The sequence below is a fragment of the Ursus arctos genome, unplaced genomic scaffold (genome assembly GCF_023065955.2).
Source record: "Ursus arctos isolate Adak ecotype North America unplaced genomic scaffold, UrsArc2.0 scaffold_6, whole genome shotgun sequence".
Classification (NCBI taxonomy): domain Eukaryota; kingdom Metazoa; phylum Chordata; class Mammalia; order Carnivora; family Ursidae; genus Ursus; species Ursus arctos.
The window spans coordinates 76,135,408-76,153,965 of NW_026623078.1; the positions used below are offsets into that span (position 1 = coordinate 76,135,408).

Consider the following 18,558-nt stretch of genomic DNA (forward strand, 5'->3'; position numbering starts at 1 on the left):
AGTGATAATGCAACATGACACTTTTTCAGAAATAAGTCTCCACCATGTAACAAAAATGAATACACTTCAAAGAGAAACTCTATTATAAATTCTGAATGCTAATTAAGCAATGCTAGTCCTCCCCACATAATCAAATCCTAACATGTCCATGAAAATTAAGAGAACCCTCCCAAAATGTTATTGCAATGGACTGAGAGCTTGCATCCCACCCTCACCCCTGCCCCCCTGCCCCAAATTCATATGTTGAAACCCTACCTCCCACTGTGATGGTGTTAGGAGGTGAGGCCTTTGGGACATAATTATGTCATGAGGATGGAGCCCTCATGAATGGGATTAGTGCCACGTAAAAGGGACCTCACAGAAATTCCCTGTCCCTTCCACCATGTGAGGCTACAACAAAGCCAGAAGAGGGCCCACACAAGAGACCAACCATACTGGCATCCTGACCTTGGACTTCCAGACTCCAGAACGAAGAGAAACAGATATCTGTTGTAAGCCCCCGAGTCCAAAGTACTTTTAGCAGCTTGAACTAAGACAGAACTAGAGTCCTATCAGGAAATAAAAGCTGGGGGCGCCTGGCTGCCTCAGTTGGTAGAGCATGTGACTCTTGATCTTGGGGGGTCCTGAGTTCGAGCCCCACATTGGGTGCAGAGATTACTTTAAAAAAAAAAAGTGGGGAGGGGGGTGGACAGATAAAAGCTGGGTGTGTACAGAGTTGGTAGGTGGGAAGCTTCCTTCCATCCCATGAAAATTAAAGTCCTAAAGGCTGGCAGAACTTCACCCACAGCTTCTCAAGGAGCTTCTGTAACACTCTTTTACTGTATTAACTGTTTTTTATAATAACCTTTTCCCTTTCCTCTGCTCCCAACCTGAAAACTCCCCTTTCACCAAAACATTCTGTCCTAAGTTAGAACATAAAAGGGCTGGCCAGCCTGGCTAACAGGATCCCCTTGAGCCTATGATCTAATCTACACGTAAAAGGATAAGGACGGCTTCCCCATGGGGATAGCCTGAGTTTACAGCTACCATTTACACTGAGCCGTTACCATGTGCCAATGCAATGCATATGGTGCCCAGCAGCCAGATCTCGGTCCAGCCTCCCAACCGTCCTTGCAAAACCTACCATGCCCATCTGATAGGCGCAGAGAGGTGAAGTGGCTTGTCCTGGGCCACGTGTTGAGGCACTGGGGGATCAGGCCATCAAGCAGCTCATGATCTTTCACTTGCATCTGCTCACTCCCCCCTCACAACAGCCCCACGCAATAGGACAGTACACATACTACAGCTAAGAAAGCACACGCTCACAGGTGATGCTGGCAGCAGGCGCCTCGGGCACAGAGACGTTAAGCATCTTGCCCAAAACATCAGAGTTAGTAAGTGGCAGTGGCACACGTGGAACGGTACCTACCTCTTATGGTGGCTGTGAGGTTTAAACAAGCGGATGCAGTTAACTTAGAAGAGTATGTGACACAGCAAGCGCTTAATAAAAATTAGCTGCTCAAATGAAGTACTCTGTACCAAAGGTCCAACAAAGAATAGCCAGCAGGAGCAACAAAGATGTGCGTCCAACAAATAAAGAGGGGGGTCCCTCCTCTAAGAACATTATCCCAATGATTCCCATATGCCTTTTTCCCCAGAGCCCCCCAGCAAACATTCTGCACCTCCTCCAGTGACTTCAGTCGGTCATGCCCACCTGTGTGGCACTGTTCCAGCCCGCAGCTCCAAGAGACCACAGACCTCCTTGACAATCTCCCCCAGGACAGCTGTTGCTGGGCTCCTACTGCGGGGTGCCTGGTCCAGAACTGGGGCTGCTGGCCTGAAAAGCAAACTCTCAGGGTGGGGGCAGGGACAAAAGAGCCAAGTACTAAGGAGCACTAATTTCCCCATCTGAGGACAGAGTGGGAAATGAAGTTCAAGGAGTTCGAGGTAAGCTTAACAAATAAAGACAGAGTACCTTTTCATCACGGAGGCTTTTAAAGGAAAAATATGGTCTTTGTCAAGGAAAAAGCCAGAAGCACTCGAGTCACCTCACCAGGAGCCATTATTTAACCTGCACTCACGCTCTGTGAGCTTTTAAGCAAGTTACTTTCTCTGAGCTACTGTTTCTTCACTGGTACCTCACAAAGGAAGATAACACACACGGAAATTCTTTGTAAACTGTAAGGTGCTGTACACACAGAAGATCTGGGCATCTGTTCAGCTGTTAAAGGACTGTGCTGTGGAAAAGATGTGGACAATTTAGGTCTCTGTCGAGAGCAAGTTTTTAGAGCCAGCAAATTTACACGTGATCTTGAGTAGAGCAAGGGGGCCAGAGGAGACATAACTACCAAGAATGGGAAGTGGGGAGGAGGGAGGAGCAGACCTGGGAAGCGGGGCTACCACAAGGCTCCGCGTGGGGCAATCCTCTCCCACTGGTAAACGGTGTTGTAGCTGACTGATGTCTAGAATTTTAAAAATTGTTTTTCCTTCCTGACAAAACCTTCTCAGGGTCCAAACATAAAACAAAATCAATTGCTTAAAACAAAATGCAACACGATAATCAGTAAGTGTTTAAATCAATAAAAGCACTAATTTAAAGAGACCAGTCTGGTTCTGTGCCCTGAAGTGGGCAGTGGCTACAAACTCGAGGCTGACAAGAAATCTTAATGATTGGGAAAATGAGGTGGCTGACTACCATGATTTCTAAGGCTACTACTTCTGGCTCTAAAATGCCCAGATTACAATGATTCCCCTGAACTCCTACAAGTCTTGAAATTCCTCCCAGCTCCTGGGCAGTCCTACAGATAATAATTCTCCCAGACTCTCCTTATCCTCAATTCTTCCACATACAGTCAGGTTCACCTCGCCCTAAAATCTTCAAGGTCCGCGTGTCCGTGTGGGTGTGCATTCATTCAAATGGGGCTCATTCTATTGACCTCGGCTTTGGAAACTCACAAACGGATACAACAAAGTCCTGTCCTCAGCAGTAATTCCACAGGCTTGGAACCAGCATCTCAACGTAGTGGACTCTACATGAAGAAAAGGCTGGAGATGGGAGTGACCCCAAACAATGGACTATTTTCCAATCATCACGTAGTCATGAGAAAAAAATGAGTGGCTGCAAGGCAAAGGGGGAACTTTCCAGGAAATGAAAAGCCACCCCGTCTTCCCCGAGAGGCAGAAGACAAACTAACTTAGCAACTTAGCCTACAAGAGTCAGGCGAGGTTAGGCCCTCAGGAAGAGACCACTACTGCTTCAGAAATAAACACAAATTAACTCACTCTGGGTAACAATTTATGCTGGGTGTGGAGCAAATCTCTCTTTCCCTTCATACTATAATGTTTCCAGGAGAAAGGGCACAAGCAAAAATTAAATATCTGATAACTGATATTTTTGGTATTCATACTCTTGTACTCAATGCATAAAATGTACACATATTTTTAAACAATGAATTTAAAATGTTTCCAATTCCAGGCCTACTTTCCTTCGAATAGGCTGTGGGTCCAACAGGACTGGTTTGAAAATTAGCTCTCCCACATACCAGAGGTGCAGTGGGGCATTCACGAATCTTATCTAGGCTCCAAAGAGAAGCTTAATAAATTGTGGCTACTATAATATTACAATGGCTCCTGAAAGCTTAACACGGCCCAATCACCACAATGAATGCTGAAATTTTCCAGAAGGCTTTATGTGAAATACTAGGTTTGGTTATTTTGGAAGGGGGCTGTTCCAGAGTGGGTTTTTTTTTTTGCTTTTGCTTTGGGGGTTTTTAAAAAAACCAGTATTTAGTATGATTTAGTAATGCCACATGGTTGGGGGGGGGGTGCTAACAGATTAAGCTAAGTCACTAAGTCAAGTGATCTAGTGACATGATGTGTTAACGCCAGGAAGTGAAATCGATACTAAGCTCTCAACTGACAACTCCAGAGGAAAGCACGCCCACCACCCACAGCATGCCTGGGTAGGCGCAGGGCACCAAGAAGGCCACGCTGCTCCCCAAAATGGATATATGATTCAAGTGTCACAATGTCAGGCTCCCGTCCATTACTCATGCTTGCGAGAGGAAGCCTGGGCAAAGTGCCTACAGCGTCTAGCACCAGAAGCAGACTTGACCAAGCAGCAGTGAGATCCTAGGTAAGAAGTGTCAGCAGAGCAGTCGAGAACTTGGCACCTCTCCGAGTCTCTGTTTCCACCATCTGTAGAACAGGAACCTGAGAACCCACCTCCTAAGGCTGAGGCAAAGATTAAATTATGCCGTGTCTTTCACTTGACACTGCTTCTAATGGTTCACTGGACTGACATACAGGGAGAGATAGTCAGCGACACCGTCAGCTGTGAGGGGATGCCCATGCTCAACACCGAGAACTACCTCCCAGGAGCCCCCGCCCCCAATGCCTGGAAGCCCACCATGCTGCTGGGTCAGGGCATCACGCGCTGTGAGAAGCACGGAAAGCTCTGGGAGGGGAGAGCTGCTATCGTGCCTTATCACATTAATGTCTTTAGGTGAATCATCAGGGACATTTTCTTCCAGGGGAGTTACCTAAAAGCAGACTTTGGTAAGGAATATACAGGTCCTCAGGCAGGGCAATCACGATGGGGTGGGACCCTAAGAGGAAGCAAGAAGTCTTAAAGGGCCAGGAGGATGAAGAAGGGTACCAAATGGGCAGGGATGCAAAGACCCTGGGCCTCAGAAACACAAACTCCAGCTTCCCCACTGAATGTACACCCAGGTCAAGTCACTCTCTCTCTAGGCTCAATTTTCTCATCTGAAAAAGTGAAGTTAATACTGTTTACTTTCCCAATGCTCTGAGGATTTTATAAGATATCACATGTAAAGTACTTAACAGGGAACCCAGCACATTCTATCAGAGTAGACCCTGACTTAAAGAAGTCCACTCTATGCTGAAATCCCTCTGAGAAAAATAATCCAGAAAGCCGCTTCTTGGACTTGCCAGGGAAGCAGACACCTGACACGTTCTGAGACAATTTCAGACTTAAGAACAGGCCTCTCTGAAACGTCTGGAACTGAAAAAGCACCACCCCAGAAAAACAGTCGTGACTGAGTTTCCAGGTTTGCCCAGGAAAACCTCCTTACAAACCTACAATGCACCAAAGTCACACGACAAAGTGATGGGGCTCCCTAGCCAAGGGCCATCTCAAGGAGAAAAGTGAAATACAACCCGGCTTCTAAAAATTTCTGTGCCAACTCTCAGAAAAGACAAGTTAAAGTTGCTTTTGGCACCTTCTCCTCCAGAGCCTCCTTCCTCCAGGCTGCTCCCAAAGCCCTGACCCCAAAGCCCCCGCAGGCTCACCTCACTTCTGGAGGAGCACCCTCCCTCCCCCTCCCTACTTCTCAGCCAACCATTCGGTAGAAAACAATCCAGCTAACTCACACCCAGGTATGAAGGCTGTGGCAGTACTTAGGTCTGCAAAAGATACTTACTAACCCAAAAAAGTCTCTCAACTGGAGAAATGGTCCTGGGAGTTAATAAAGGGAAGAAAAACTGTGGAAGCAGCCAGGGAGCAAGGAGAGGAACTCTCTGTGGCTAGGTAACAGCCTGGTCACGAGCCGGACTCCCTGTCTGGTCCTCTACTCATGCCCCTTTCCACAGTGAATGCTATTTCTGTATTTCTGAACCCACAAACTTATTTCCCTGGTAAGCAGGAATCTCGGCAGAGGGGCCATACAGGGCCAAGAAGTCACTGTGAAGGGGCTGGTGGGCCGGTAAGGTCGAGCTGCCCACTTCCCCACAACACCGAGAGGACAATGGCTCTCAGCTGTCCACTCCACTAAGCAGACAGCTTGAGAACACCCACATTCGCTATTTCTCTTCACTCAACTCGCATGACCAATGACATTGGCACACGACACACAAATGAGGGCAACAGCACACCCAAAGCCCACTGGTTTTTTTTGGAGAAACTTTCAGGTCAAGGCCTCACTCAAAGCTGTGTGTGTGTGGAGAAAAGCTCTTTCACAGACTGCACAGGGCTAGGAGTGTAACATGACCCAGACCACCTTCCTGGGGGGTTGTGGCAACACGACAAGCGTTTCAGAAATTTATGAACAGAGCTGGCTTTTGACCTGGTAATTCTACTTCTAGGACTCTATCAACACCTGTGCAGATAATGACAGATACAAATATCCACTGCTTTCTCTTCAACAGTGGGTCCTCCTTTGGGGCAACTGCTGAGACAACTGTCTAAAACACACAAACTCCTCAGTGGGGGCAACTTGAGGGAAGGAGGGAAATACCATTAGTACAAAATGACATGGCTTATAAAATGTTACTGAAGACTTTTTAATGATATGGGGAAATGCTCATGGTGTGTTAAATGAAAATAAGCAAGATACAGTGATCTGGAAGAAACAGCTAAAGTGATGGAAGGGGCTATCTCCAGCTGGTGGCATTATGGCCTTTTACATTTTCTTTTTTATGCTTTTCCCTAGTTTTCTACAAAGGGAATGCATTCCTTTTGTTCTTTACTATGAAAAAGCCATGAGGAAGGAACAAAAGTATGTCAAGAATAGATTGCAGCACATGCTAAATGACACCAGAGAGATGCAATCACCATTATCAAAATCTGGGAAACTCTACAGGACAAACCACCCAGTTCTTCAGCAAAACACTGCAAGAGGGGAAAAGGAAAGGGTACCCAGAGAAGAAAAGAAATGTTAAATATCTACCAGCCAATTTCATATGGATTTCATTTGGATCCTGGTTTGACCAAACCATTTAAAGGGGGAGAAAATCACTTTGAACGCTGAATATGTAATGACCTTGAGGAAATGATCTTTTCTGCAGATGTAATAATGGTAATGTGGTTCTTCCCTGCTCCTCCCCAAGTCCTTATCTTTTAGGATATGTAGGAATGAAATAAAACGGTATCTAGGATTGATTTTAAAAATCGGGGGTGAAGATAAACATGAAAACCAAGAGCAGATCACAGTGAAGCTGGGTGACAGCTATGTGGAGATTCACACCAGCCTCTCTGCTTTTGCATAGGTGTAAAAGTTAAAAAACCAACAAACTAAAATAGAAACAAAGCAAAAATCCACTTGATGGACTGAGCTACTGAGGAAAAAAAAAAAAAGGACTATAAAAGATATATGTGTGTGTACCCAGAGGGGAATCTAATAAAGCAAATAGTAAAATCTATGTTGTTTTCTTTTTTATTCAAAAGGTATTCTTTCAGTTAAAAATTACTTGACAAAACATCTCCCACCATGTATGCCTGTCTCTTTCAGAAACAGGAGGCTGGTAACAGAGCTCAGCCTCAGCATGCTTTTTCAGTCCTGTGACCAATGACAAATCATTTTAACTTTCTGAGCCTCTGTTTTCTCGTCTCACAAATGAGGAAAAGGTGCCTCTGTTGCCTAACAGTGTTGTGTGCATGAAATGAGACAACACATAAGAAAGTACTTGGAAAACGGTTAACAGAGTACAAAAACGCTGGAGAGTACACGCAGAGAACAACTGCTCATTAAATCATATGATTCACTACTTGCCACTCAAAGAAAAATCAGAGAGGTCAACTCTTTCTGAAAATACCAATTCACTCATTAATCCCTCTGATACCACATCATGAATTGGCTGCCCCGATGAGGGATGTAAATTATCTAAATTTAAATGCCTCCCACTCAAAGGAAACAAGTAAGGGGAAAATGCTTTCCTTTTCCACTGGCAGAAGCGTGTCTTGTTTGTGTGTGTATGTGTGTTTGTTTCCACTAAGACAGGAAATGCCAACCTGACTCGCTGCCACTCCCCTGCACTTTGCTGCTAACTCACCACAAACTGAGGCTGCATGGCCGAGGGAAGGTGTGGGCTATGGAGCCCCACGCACTTAGGTCTGATTCCCGGCTCCATCATGCGCTAGCTGGGCAATGTGAAGGTGAGAAATAACACAGGTAAAGAGCCCAGTACAGAGCTGGGAACTCAAAAAGCGAGAGCAATCGCTGTTACTGAACTCACTGACCCCACGAAAGCCTGCAGGTGGCAGACCCCAAAAGGACAGACCACGAATCTGGCTCAGCATCCAGGTCTGCCATCAATCTGTGGCACAACCTTCAGGAAACTTGGTAATGGAGGGTTTTTCCAATTGCTCTATGCAATCAGTAGCCACTTAACTAAAGTACAGAGGTCGATAGCAATATTTGGAAAACCTTTACCAGATCTGCCCCAGCAATTATAAATCAAATAGCTTTACTATAATCTTATTTTTGTCAAATTTCTGAGTGCCAACTAGGTAAAGAAAGGGAGGGGGATCCCTGGCCCCAAGGTATCTACAATCTACTAAAAGTGAAGACATGTATGAAAGTAAGTACATAATTTAGCTCATTAGCCAATCAACGACAAAATTGTCCTAAAATCAGAGGGAAATATGCTATTTCCATGGCCATCCAGTTGGTATTCTACCCTGTCAGGAAGTTCTTATCCAACTAACCTCAATATCTCAAGCTTCAGCTGAAGCCTATTTCCTGACTGTTCTATTTCATTAGCATTCCCTTCATAATACAAAACATTTTCTCTTGAGAACAAGTTGGAGGTAGAAAGAGCTTGGATTGGGCTGAATCCTTTCTAAGCCTAGCTTGTCATCTGTAAAATGGGGAAACAGGACCCATCCCTGAGGAGCTGCTGGAAGGACTGAGGGAGATGATGTATGTAGGACATCCCTCAGAGCACCGAGCACAGGGTAGGTGCTTCATTGTAGTGTTCGCAGATTCTGAATTTGTTCAAACTCTTACACACAAAACGCGGACACCTTGGGGCAGTGATGGCATTATGTGACTTGGCACCATCTTATTTACCGGGACGCAGTGCATTCACGTGCATTGCTATGAGAAATATTACCAGTATGAAAGCAGCAGCAGCGGCTGGGCCAGCAGTGAATGCTCATTTTGATTTGCACTTTGTGGAAATAAGGAGTACCTAATTTTATGTAAGTGCTATTAACATGAATAAACATTACAAAGAAAAGGAAATGGACTTCATAAAAAAATGATTAATGAAACACAGAGGAAGACTCCCAAGTTTCAAAACAATGAAGATGCTTGAATTTTATTGTGTGTGTAACTCGTCAGTGAAGAAGCCACTTAATGGAAGGAAAGCTGTCAGCCCTGGTCAGACCTGTATGCAGTTCTGTTACTTAACACTGGAGCAGGCCCATCAAACCAGAAAGTTCCCAGAGCTTGGCTGCTGTGCAGTCTTCCATCCATCCTGGGTATCTATGGAGGATTATTTTTTGAGCACCATGTCATCACCGTGGATTTAAACGGCAATGGGGTGTTTTTTCTCTACCCACACCCTGTGTGGAATGTTGGTCTTTCTTCACCACATCAGGAGAGCTACAACTAGGCAGCACAGTGCTCTGACCACAGCCCTTCAAAATGTCCCGAATGAATACACTGCAGAAGGGTCAAGGGGAGGTGAGGTTTGCAGAGGGGAGGGCAGAGAAGTAAACATCTTCCCGGTTTCTCTGGGATGCCAGGCACGTAGCTGCCTTACCTTCCCCACTGGTTCTCTTGATAACCCTGTGAGGTGCTGTGGTCTCCATTTTGTTCTCACGCTAACGAAGGACGAAGACAGTGGGGCTAGAAGATCTGGATCTTAGTCCCAGCTTTGCTGTGTGATCTGGGTGTACAAAGAGGGAGCTTCCCTACCCTCTTAGCCCTGCTCAGAGGACCGCTATCACACCCAGTCCTTGATGAAGGTGAGGCCTTAGACCTATCCATCAGGTAACCCCAGAAACCTAGCCAAAGCTGACTGGACTAGTGGTGGTATCCTGACCCAAGCTGGACCAGTCCAATCCTTCTAGATATGTGAATCAGCCATAGAGACTCAGCTGGTGTGGGGGGCACTGGAGTGAGGGGGCAGGTAGGGCCTGGCCTGCCATCCTCTGCCATCTGCCCAGAAGAGAATCTCCACATTTCCTACCATTCTTGCTCCTTGTGTGCCAGGGAACAGCCCCAGGAGTCCTTAAAGCAAGTCCTCATTGTGCTTGAACTAGCCGTACTTTGTTTTGTTGAGGGGAGATGGAATCTGTTACTTACAACAGAAGAACCTAATTTCATCATCCCTAGAAAAGAGTTGAACCAGATGGTCTCTAAAGGCCTTTTCCAGCCCTGTCAAATTTATTTTATTATACAGTCATCAGGTCAGGTGCTAAGCTGGGCACTGGGGACATGGCCCTCCTTGCTCTTGCCCTTGAGCATAATGCTACAGAAATACAAGGTATCCAAGCTGTATTAATAATAAAAGGGCTTGGGAGAGCGTCTGTTCTCCATCCAAAGCACATGTGGCGGTGAAAGCGATGATCCAGCTTGACTTAGCAGTTGGTACCAAAATGCAGTCACGGGTGCCTGAGGTTCTGGTTTCGTTTTTCTGGCTTCTGGGCGGCTGAATTGGGTGCTGTCTTATCAAAGGGACATATATTCCAGTTCTCTGGGGAAAATTACACCACAGTCTCAGCATTAAAATTCAGTTCTTACATAAGTGACCACCAACAGCAGCTCGACACAGGGCTGCTCAGGATGGGCTCTGGGCTGGAAGAACCTGTGAATTCTCAGATTCTGTTAAGACCAAGTGGGGTCAAGTGCCTCCAGATCTGACCGAACTCCTGCCTCACAAAACTCATCTTACTGACACTGAAAAGAAGCAAGGAGACACAGAGAAATGTAAATCCAAGGATAAGTCCTTTTCACTTTAAGGCGCCTGCCTCCAAACCAAAATAGAATTCCTTGTGGTCTCAGAGCTTCAAGCTGTAATCAGCTGCCACGCTCTGTCCCAGTCAGAACCAAGGCATAAATGCTTCCTTCCCCCAGCACCTCCCCACCAATGACCAGAATCAGATACCTGCATTTATTATGTAACAGAGAAAGTGGCTCCTTACCCCAAAGCCTCAGCAAAAATCAAATGGGGCAGCACTGTCCTGGCTTTGATGCACCAATGGAGGGAAAATGGGGGGAGGGAGGAAACAGAAAAGAATCGGCAAGGCCAAAGGAAGCACAGACGGCGAGGCTGTGCCAGTAGAGCCCATCAGGCTGGTCTGGGTCAGCGGAGGCAGCAGTGGTCAGTGGTTCCCTGACTTCAGAGTAGCACCCACCAACAGCTGAGTACAGAGTAAAACTGAGCTGTCGGTCTCCTTCAGATGAAGCTGGCTTTGACCATGGTGCAAGTGTTAGTGTTGCCCTAGTCCTCCCTCCAGTCCCATCTGCACTTCTACCATCCGGTTCCTCCAAGACACAGCTGGCTCTGTCATCTGACCTCTTTATCACCCACTGTCCTGAAATGAGTCGACCAAGTCTTGTCCTCTCAACTACACATTCAAGGGTTTAATCCAATAATAATGAACAGCAGCAGCATGAAGATAAGAAGAATAATTATTTCTAGAGCACTTACCATGGCAGGCACTATCCTAAGAGGGAGGTACGATCCCCACGAGGGAACTGAGACATAGCAAGGTTCAGTAACTTGCCTGACACAGACTCCAATATAATAGGGCTGCAATTAACCTAGGTAAGGGAACCCAAGTGTTGCCACTGGTTCACAGTGGAGAGAACTCTGCCCATCTCCCTATGAAGGAATGCCTCTCACCTCCTTCCTCCCCGCCCCATAAAAGGAAGGCTGACTAATCTGACTGGTCAGACCTTGACATTCATCAGGCCACATTTTACCAGTAATGAAGTCATGTGATGACTGCCTCACATGTACTATCTCCTTTAACACTCAAATCAATGCCATTTTTTTAAACAAATGAGGAAACTGAGGCTCAGATGCAAAGTGGTCTCTAGCCCATCACTTACTCATGTTTAACTACTACATGTGGGAATGGCTGAGGCCAATGTCTGACTCTAGCCCCCAAATGACTAGGTTACATAAATGGAAACCACCTCTCTTGAGGCTCCCTTGACTCACAGACATAAAGGCAAAAGTCTGGGTAGTGTTTGGACATCCAGGACCACAACGCTTCTGATGAAAGCCTCTTAACTTAGCATCAGGGAAGGCTGCTGTGGCCTCACAGCATATGTTGTGAGACCAAAATTTACACTAGCAGACTGGCTAGCAAGACCAGGTTCCTAAATTCAGGTTTACTCTCCACTCCTCTGACCTGGAAGCAAGTTTTAGAGAGAAACCCACCACCATGTACAAACAGCCTCTATAGCCCTTTTAGAGAGCACAGTACAAAGAGCCTGGGCTCGAAGCTGAGAGACCTGAATTCAAATCTTTGCCCCATTTCCTTCCCATCTTAGGCTTCAGTCTCCAAAACAGGACGAAAACTAGGTCTATGTGGGTCCTCATCCCTCCTGAGCTTTCTCCCACGGGGATACAAAACTCGAAGGTTCTTCTAGCAAACCAATCATAGGACTGAGATCATATCTGGCTTCCCAACTGTAGGAATCTCTAACAGGCAATCCAAGCGTCTGATCAGCAGAAGATCATCAGTGCTACACCACTGAGCTGATATATTTCAACCAAAACCAAAATGAGTTGGCATGAGAGGTATGCTGAACCACCTTATTAAGGCGTCTATTAATTTTTCCGAAATACTGCAAGTGATGATTAGACTCCCATCACCACTTTCATGGGCCCCTCAGAGATCAGGCTCCTAGGCTGGGAAGCACCAGACTAGACTTTCTCCAAGCTCCATTAGACTCTGATGTCTAGTGATTCCCAGCACCCAGCACAAAGGCAGGACTACGGACGACCAGGAAGCCAGAGGCAGACAGCCAGAGTCCTGCAGCAACCCCAACCAAGAGCAGTGGTTCTTTGGCCAGGACGGTGGGCAGCTTGCAGGCAAAGACAGGCTGGTCAACAGTCCCAGACTAAGTATGCCAGGGGAGAGCTGGAAGCCACTGGGCCTTTTCCACTTCTGCTGAGCCCAGGGAGGACTGTTGGCAGCACGGTCTCTAACTACAAACAGTAGAGATTTCGAGAGCAATCCAACAAGAGGTCTTTGAAGAACACGGAAAAGGAGCGGTCTTTGTCTTTCCCTTTTTCTTCTCTACCCCAAACTCTTTATCTCTGGCACTAGAAATCAAGTAGGGATAAGAAAAATCAGTAGATATCATTTTTATGGGCCCTTAAAGACAAAAAACAAAACAAAAAACTAGCAGACAGGAAGCACAACAGACAGTGAAATACAGAAGAAACAAAAGGATTTTAGATCCAGAGATTTTGTGTTACCTTGGTCGAGTAATTTCCCTCTCTGAGACTTAATTTATGCACATTAAAAGAATGATAAGGAAGCTACTACAAAGCTGTTTTATTAGATAGTACACACCGAAAATGTTTTTTGAACCCTAAAGATGTATATAAAAGGCAAACAGCATTAGCTTGGAATACCTGGCTAACAGTTTGAGCCCTGTTCTAGAAAAAGCATGAGTTCTGGTACATAAAGGAAGTTTCCTTCTCTCATTGCTTCTGCAGGCAAATAAATTTATTCTTCATTCACTGATCTTTGCTGCTTATGTCCAGAGAAAACTCACCCTCAGTACCACTGAAATGGATCAAAGGTGGGACCACAGTGCCCAAACTCTGTGTAAGATAGCAGCATCAAGGGAAGACGTATTCATGTTTTGTTGTTTTATCTTCAAGAGGTTAGGGACAAAGAAAGCATATTATTTTGACCCCAAACAATGCATAAGACTAACCCTGATTTTATCTAAACTCTGCCTGAAATTTACTTTTACTTAAGACCATAACCAACTTGAGCAGCTGCTACATAAACTAGCACTTGATGCTTAGTTCACTGGCTCTCAAAACTGAAGAGAAGTAATGCAACTGCATTCTAGAACACTTGGAGATGATGAATGAGCTCAGACTTCAACAGAGCCCCCATGTGTGAGATTCCACAGATAACACTGGAGAACCTAAAAGCATTTATCAAAGACTAATGACTTCTTGTCATCAGCATAGAAGATGTCCAAATGAACGTGAGTAAAAATTAAAGCTTCCTTGGAGGGTGAAGAAACACATACAGAAGAAGTCTGACTAGCATACACAGGGATGTTATAGAAATGGGATTCATGCCCAAATCTACTACTTACTATGTGTGTGCCCTTGGGCAAAAGATTCAACTGTGAGAAGATGGGTCAAACATAATAATAGGGCACACGTAAGCATTAAGTAATAGTATGTATAGGGCCTGGACATAGTAGGAACACTAACAACTGGTAACTACAGTTACTGTGAAAGAGGCCTGGATAATGGATCTGCATTCCACACCTTCATCTGTTTCTTCATTCTTCAAATATTTCTATGGCCTCAGGAAGGACTAAGCACATCATGTGTATATGTTAAAACAAGTGAACTTCTAATGCAAGACCCACACTTGATTGTCAGTTCCTCTGAGAAAACTTTGAGACGGTGCACTTCTTAATGGCAGGGTTGATCATCTTAGTATCCCCAGGGCCTAACACACTGTTGGGCACTGGACAATTTGTATACTGACTGGATGGTAATTTGAGTGATTCACTTTGCATTACTGGGGTGAATGTCCTAATATCATTTCCCCCACCTGCGAACTGCCCCTTTCTTCCCTGTTAAAAATGACAGCCCTACTTACCTCCTTCTCAAACACCATTACTTCCTCCATAACACAATCTAGACAACAACTGCAATACCCTAGAGCAGGTGCTCCCCAAAAATGCTTTCGGTGAATGCTATTCCTAGATTATGCCCAAATAAGTTCCCACACCTAAATCTGAAAAACCATATCCCAAGTCTTTGAAAGCACAGGGGGAAAAAAAAAAAGAAATGTATTCAAGTATTACCATTAAGAACTCCTGGAATGTGAACACGAAGAAAAACTAAGCCACTTAGAAACTTAGGCACCTCTGTTTCATGAGATCAAAATTAGAAGGTACAATGAAAAGCGAAGCCTCTTATATTCTCACAAAGCCACTGAAATATGTCCTTGTAGACATTTAGAACATCTGTTTTATGTCTTAATTGTTTAAGGATTTCCTAATTCCACTGACTTACTAGCTATGTGACCTTGGGGACAAATCACTTCATCTCTCTAGGCCTCAATTTTCTTCTCTGTAAAATGGAGATAACAACTGTCCCTCCTCCATAAAGCTCACACAAGGCTTAAATGTGATCATGTGTGCCGTGTGCCTCCAACAGGCCTGGCACTGAGCAGTCATTCAATAAATGGGCAGGATATGCCTCCTCCATCATCACAAAAGATAGAGGGCTGGCCCAATATTAAATAACCAAGCAAACGTTATTTATCACACCAACCCTCCCTTTCACCAAGCACTAAGTATTGACCAGTCTAAGCCTTTAAGTGGAAAGTCTCTCCTATTATCTCCCTGCACCATGATCCTGGAATGCCTGCTTCCCTTCCTTTCTCAGCAAAACTCTGTCTTCACCCAGTCTCCTAGTCACTTACTCATAATTTCCAAATGGTCACGAGTAAAATGGCACACGTCAGTGTGCTCTGCTGAATAAGCAAAACACTGCCTTTTTGCTTGGAAAACACTAAGACATCAGGATGAAACCCAGGCAGTTAATCTATTCCTGCCTCCCAAAGGCAGCCACTCACTGTGTGCCAGCCTAGCTGTAACTCCCATGGTTCTGTGGGACCCTCCGGCCCCAAAGGTGAACCCCAGAAGCAAACTCTGCCTCTTGATACTATACATTTCTGACCCACTTCCTACAGTGCTCCTCACAGAGAGATTTAAAATAAAAGCACCAACACACGCAAAGCAGTCTTTGCCAACGGGACATACCAAAAGAGGGAGTGTGGGTTAATTTAGGGTTCCAAGCTTGGAGAGCTACAATTTTTTAGTTGAGACTTCTATAGGTTGATTAGGAACCCAAAGGGCGGGGGGGGGGGGGGGAGCTTGTAAATAAACAGGAAGGCATTTAATAACTGGAACTAGAAAACAAATTTTTAAAAAGAATTCCAAACTGCCCAAATGAATTCCTATTCCTGAGTTTCCACATCACTGAAAAAGTACCCAAAAACCCTATTCCTAAGAATAACCACAAAGTAACACAAACAGCATTTTTAAAGTTTCCAAGTATCTCACTTGTGAAGCATATGCCAACAAGATTTTGTGGTTTGCTCCAAAACTTCTTCTTACATTTTGAGGGTAATAACCTTAAGCCCCATATTTTTTTAAGAACTGAATTCTGATCCACTTAAGATATTTATAACAATGTGTCCCTTCCATATATGCAAACTTAGGGGAAAAAAATAAAAATGCGACTTGGTGGTTACGTATCAGTAAGAAACTAACAGGTATATTTCACATTTATGCAAAAGGCCATCATTCATGAGTCCAACTTCATGGCCTATGATTCAAGAGTTAAAAACGCAGATTAGGGCAATGACTCCTTGACCAGTACTATCCTGAAGTTCAGAGAAACAATTACAAAATTATTGTGTCATTCTGACTGAAACATTTACTGTAATGTTTTTGAGAGCGTATTATCAACATACTCTAAATGACACTTTTGAACTTCTAGCCTGATTCTGATTCCTCCTCAAATTCATAGGTGACCACATTTGTATAATGATTGGATCTATCTTTCAACCTAACCCTGCAGAATAGTATTCCTTACTAAAAAAAAAAATGTATCTGTTGCATTCAGGTTTAAATTTAGTTACTTCAAACTAAGATTAAGAGCAGCTGCACATAATTAACATTAACCCTATCCTCTCCTGTTGCTGCAAAATACGGGCATATACCCCTACAAACAGCATTATCAGCTACTTACCCTTATCACACCCCACACAAACAGAATACAGTAACACTATCTAAATGGGCCGAAAGGTAAAGTTAAAATAACTGACAGCTCTATTAGCAGGCACTGAAGAACTTATCTAGAAGGAAAATAACCACGCAGTCTAATCAATGTCACATCCTTCAGGAGACATACACAATTAGTACACAAAAAGGATGCAAAATGCTCCTATATCAGCATGTTCCAATTTATCACTATTAAGTGAAGGACAGACCCATCATGAGGTTGAACGCCTGGCAATTCCGAGTATTCCCAGACACTGAATGTCAGGCTAATGCAACAGAATGACAAGTCACAAAGACACCCCCTTCCCCCCAAAACTCCATTTACCTCTGGTTTTCAACAAACATAGCTGGTATTTCTCCAAATGAATTTCAAAATTCAGTTCAATAACCCAACATTAACTTCATAGAGAACTCTAGAAGCATCCTCGACTGGCATAAAATGTTGACTAATTCACTGCACCAGATGGGCAAGATAGGATCCAGCACGAAAAGAAATTTCTCCCCTCCTAAAATTTAGGACCTTGGGCTTCGGAGTACCAATTCTGCATGTAACCTGGCCTGAAGAGTGAGTAGCAAAGCTTGTACCAAGAGCAGTTTCCCACAGAAGCCCAAGCTTCTCAATATTACAGAGAGCTGGCTGTGGTGAGCCGATATCAGAAAGAGCTCCCCAAACCTCAAATAAACCAACCACAGGATAATCCACCCCAGGAAAACGATCTGCCTTCCTAAGTTCCCCGAATGCTGTCTTTTTCAGTTGAAATAGGCTTGGCTTGTTCGGAGGGGAGTGGTGCTTTATGGCACTTACAGATGGTGCAGAGTTCCAAGGCAAATGTCCTATTTTTATTGAGGTTCAGAGGCTTTCGCAGCTCTCGGGCTTGTGGGTTCCTCCTTACCTACCCACCCTGCCCTATCACTAAATTCACTTAAATTGTAAAGGAAATAGCTCTGCCCTTGGCCCTGCCCAGGACACCCACAATGCTTCTCTGAAGGCTCTAGATAAGGGGAGCTGTTCTTCTGCAGTCTCAGGCCCCCCTTTTTCCCGTTCTGGCCAGCTCTTCCCGGCAGCCTCAGGTCTCCCTTCACAGCTTATGAGTGCCCTGCGGGCAAGTCCTGCTGGCGCAGCAGCCTGGGCAGAACCAAACCCTCCGGCGCAGGAAGCCGGGTGGGGACCTGTCTGCACACATCTCTCTTTCCACCCAGGGTTTAGGCACTGGGGACTGGATGGGGAAGAATCCTGGGGTAGAAGCAATCCCAGCCTAAGTTTGCTCTCATCCCTTTGGGGTTTTATTCGCCGGCCATTGCCTATGCAGCTAAGCCTGCCTGGCACAGCCTGGCTACGGAGAGAGGCATTCACTGACCATCTCCCAGTCCCTTGCTGGTGACCTTGGCCACGTTGCTTCGTCTCCCTCTGCTCTCTGGGGCCTGACACCACTTACTTCGCGGGTTATGACAGGCTCAGAAGGATGTGGAAAGAGCCTAGCAGACTCTATTGCACCCACGAAGGGTCCAAGATAGGGAGAGGACTTCCCTCTTCTTTTTCCTAAGGGTGTCAGGAGCTCGCTCAATCCTCCAGCCCCCGGGGAGTTAATGCCCCGGCAAATGGGGCAAGGGGCTGCACATCTTAAGTCCCCTCTTCACCTGGGAGTGGGGGTGGGGATCCCAGAGGGGGTGTGGCTGCCCCAGCCCCCGACATCCCTTTCCTCCCCGCTCAGAAATGCAGACATTTCAACTGCGAGGCAACGGCTGCCAGCTGGGGCATTGAGGCGTCCCCGCGGACGGGTCGGGGTCCCCGGTGGGGCGCACCGGCCCCGACCTA

General features: G+C 45.4%; 1 protein-coding gene and 1 long non-coding RNA gene across 6 annotated transcripts in view; both read right to left on the bottom strand.

The window, feature by feature from the left end:
* Nucleotides 1-18,553, bottom strand: part of LOC130542920 (uncharacterized) — an 86,951-nt gene extending 68,398 nt beyond the window's left edge. Inside the window, exon 1 of the long non-coding RNA XR_008957832.1 lies at nt 1,694-18,553. This is a non-coding gene — a long non-coding RNA (uncharacterized LOC130542920). The remainder of the gene's footprint in view (nt 1-1,693) is intronic.
* ASAP1 (ArfGAP with SH3 domain, ankyrin repeat and PH domain 1) overlaps nt 1-18,558 on the bottom strand; it is a 340,245-nt gene that overhangs the window by 246,265 nt on the left and 75,422 nt on the right. The gene's annotated exons all lie outside the window — the stretch shown is intronic.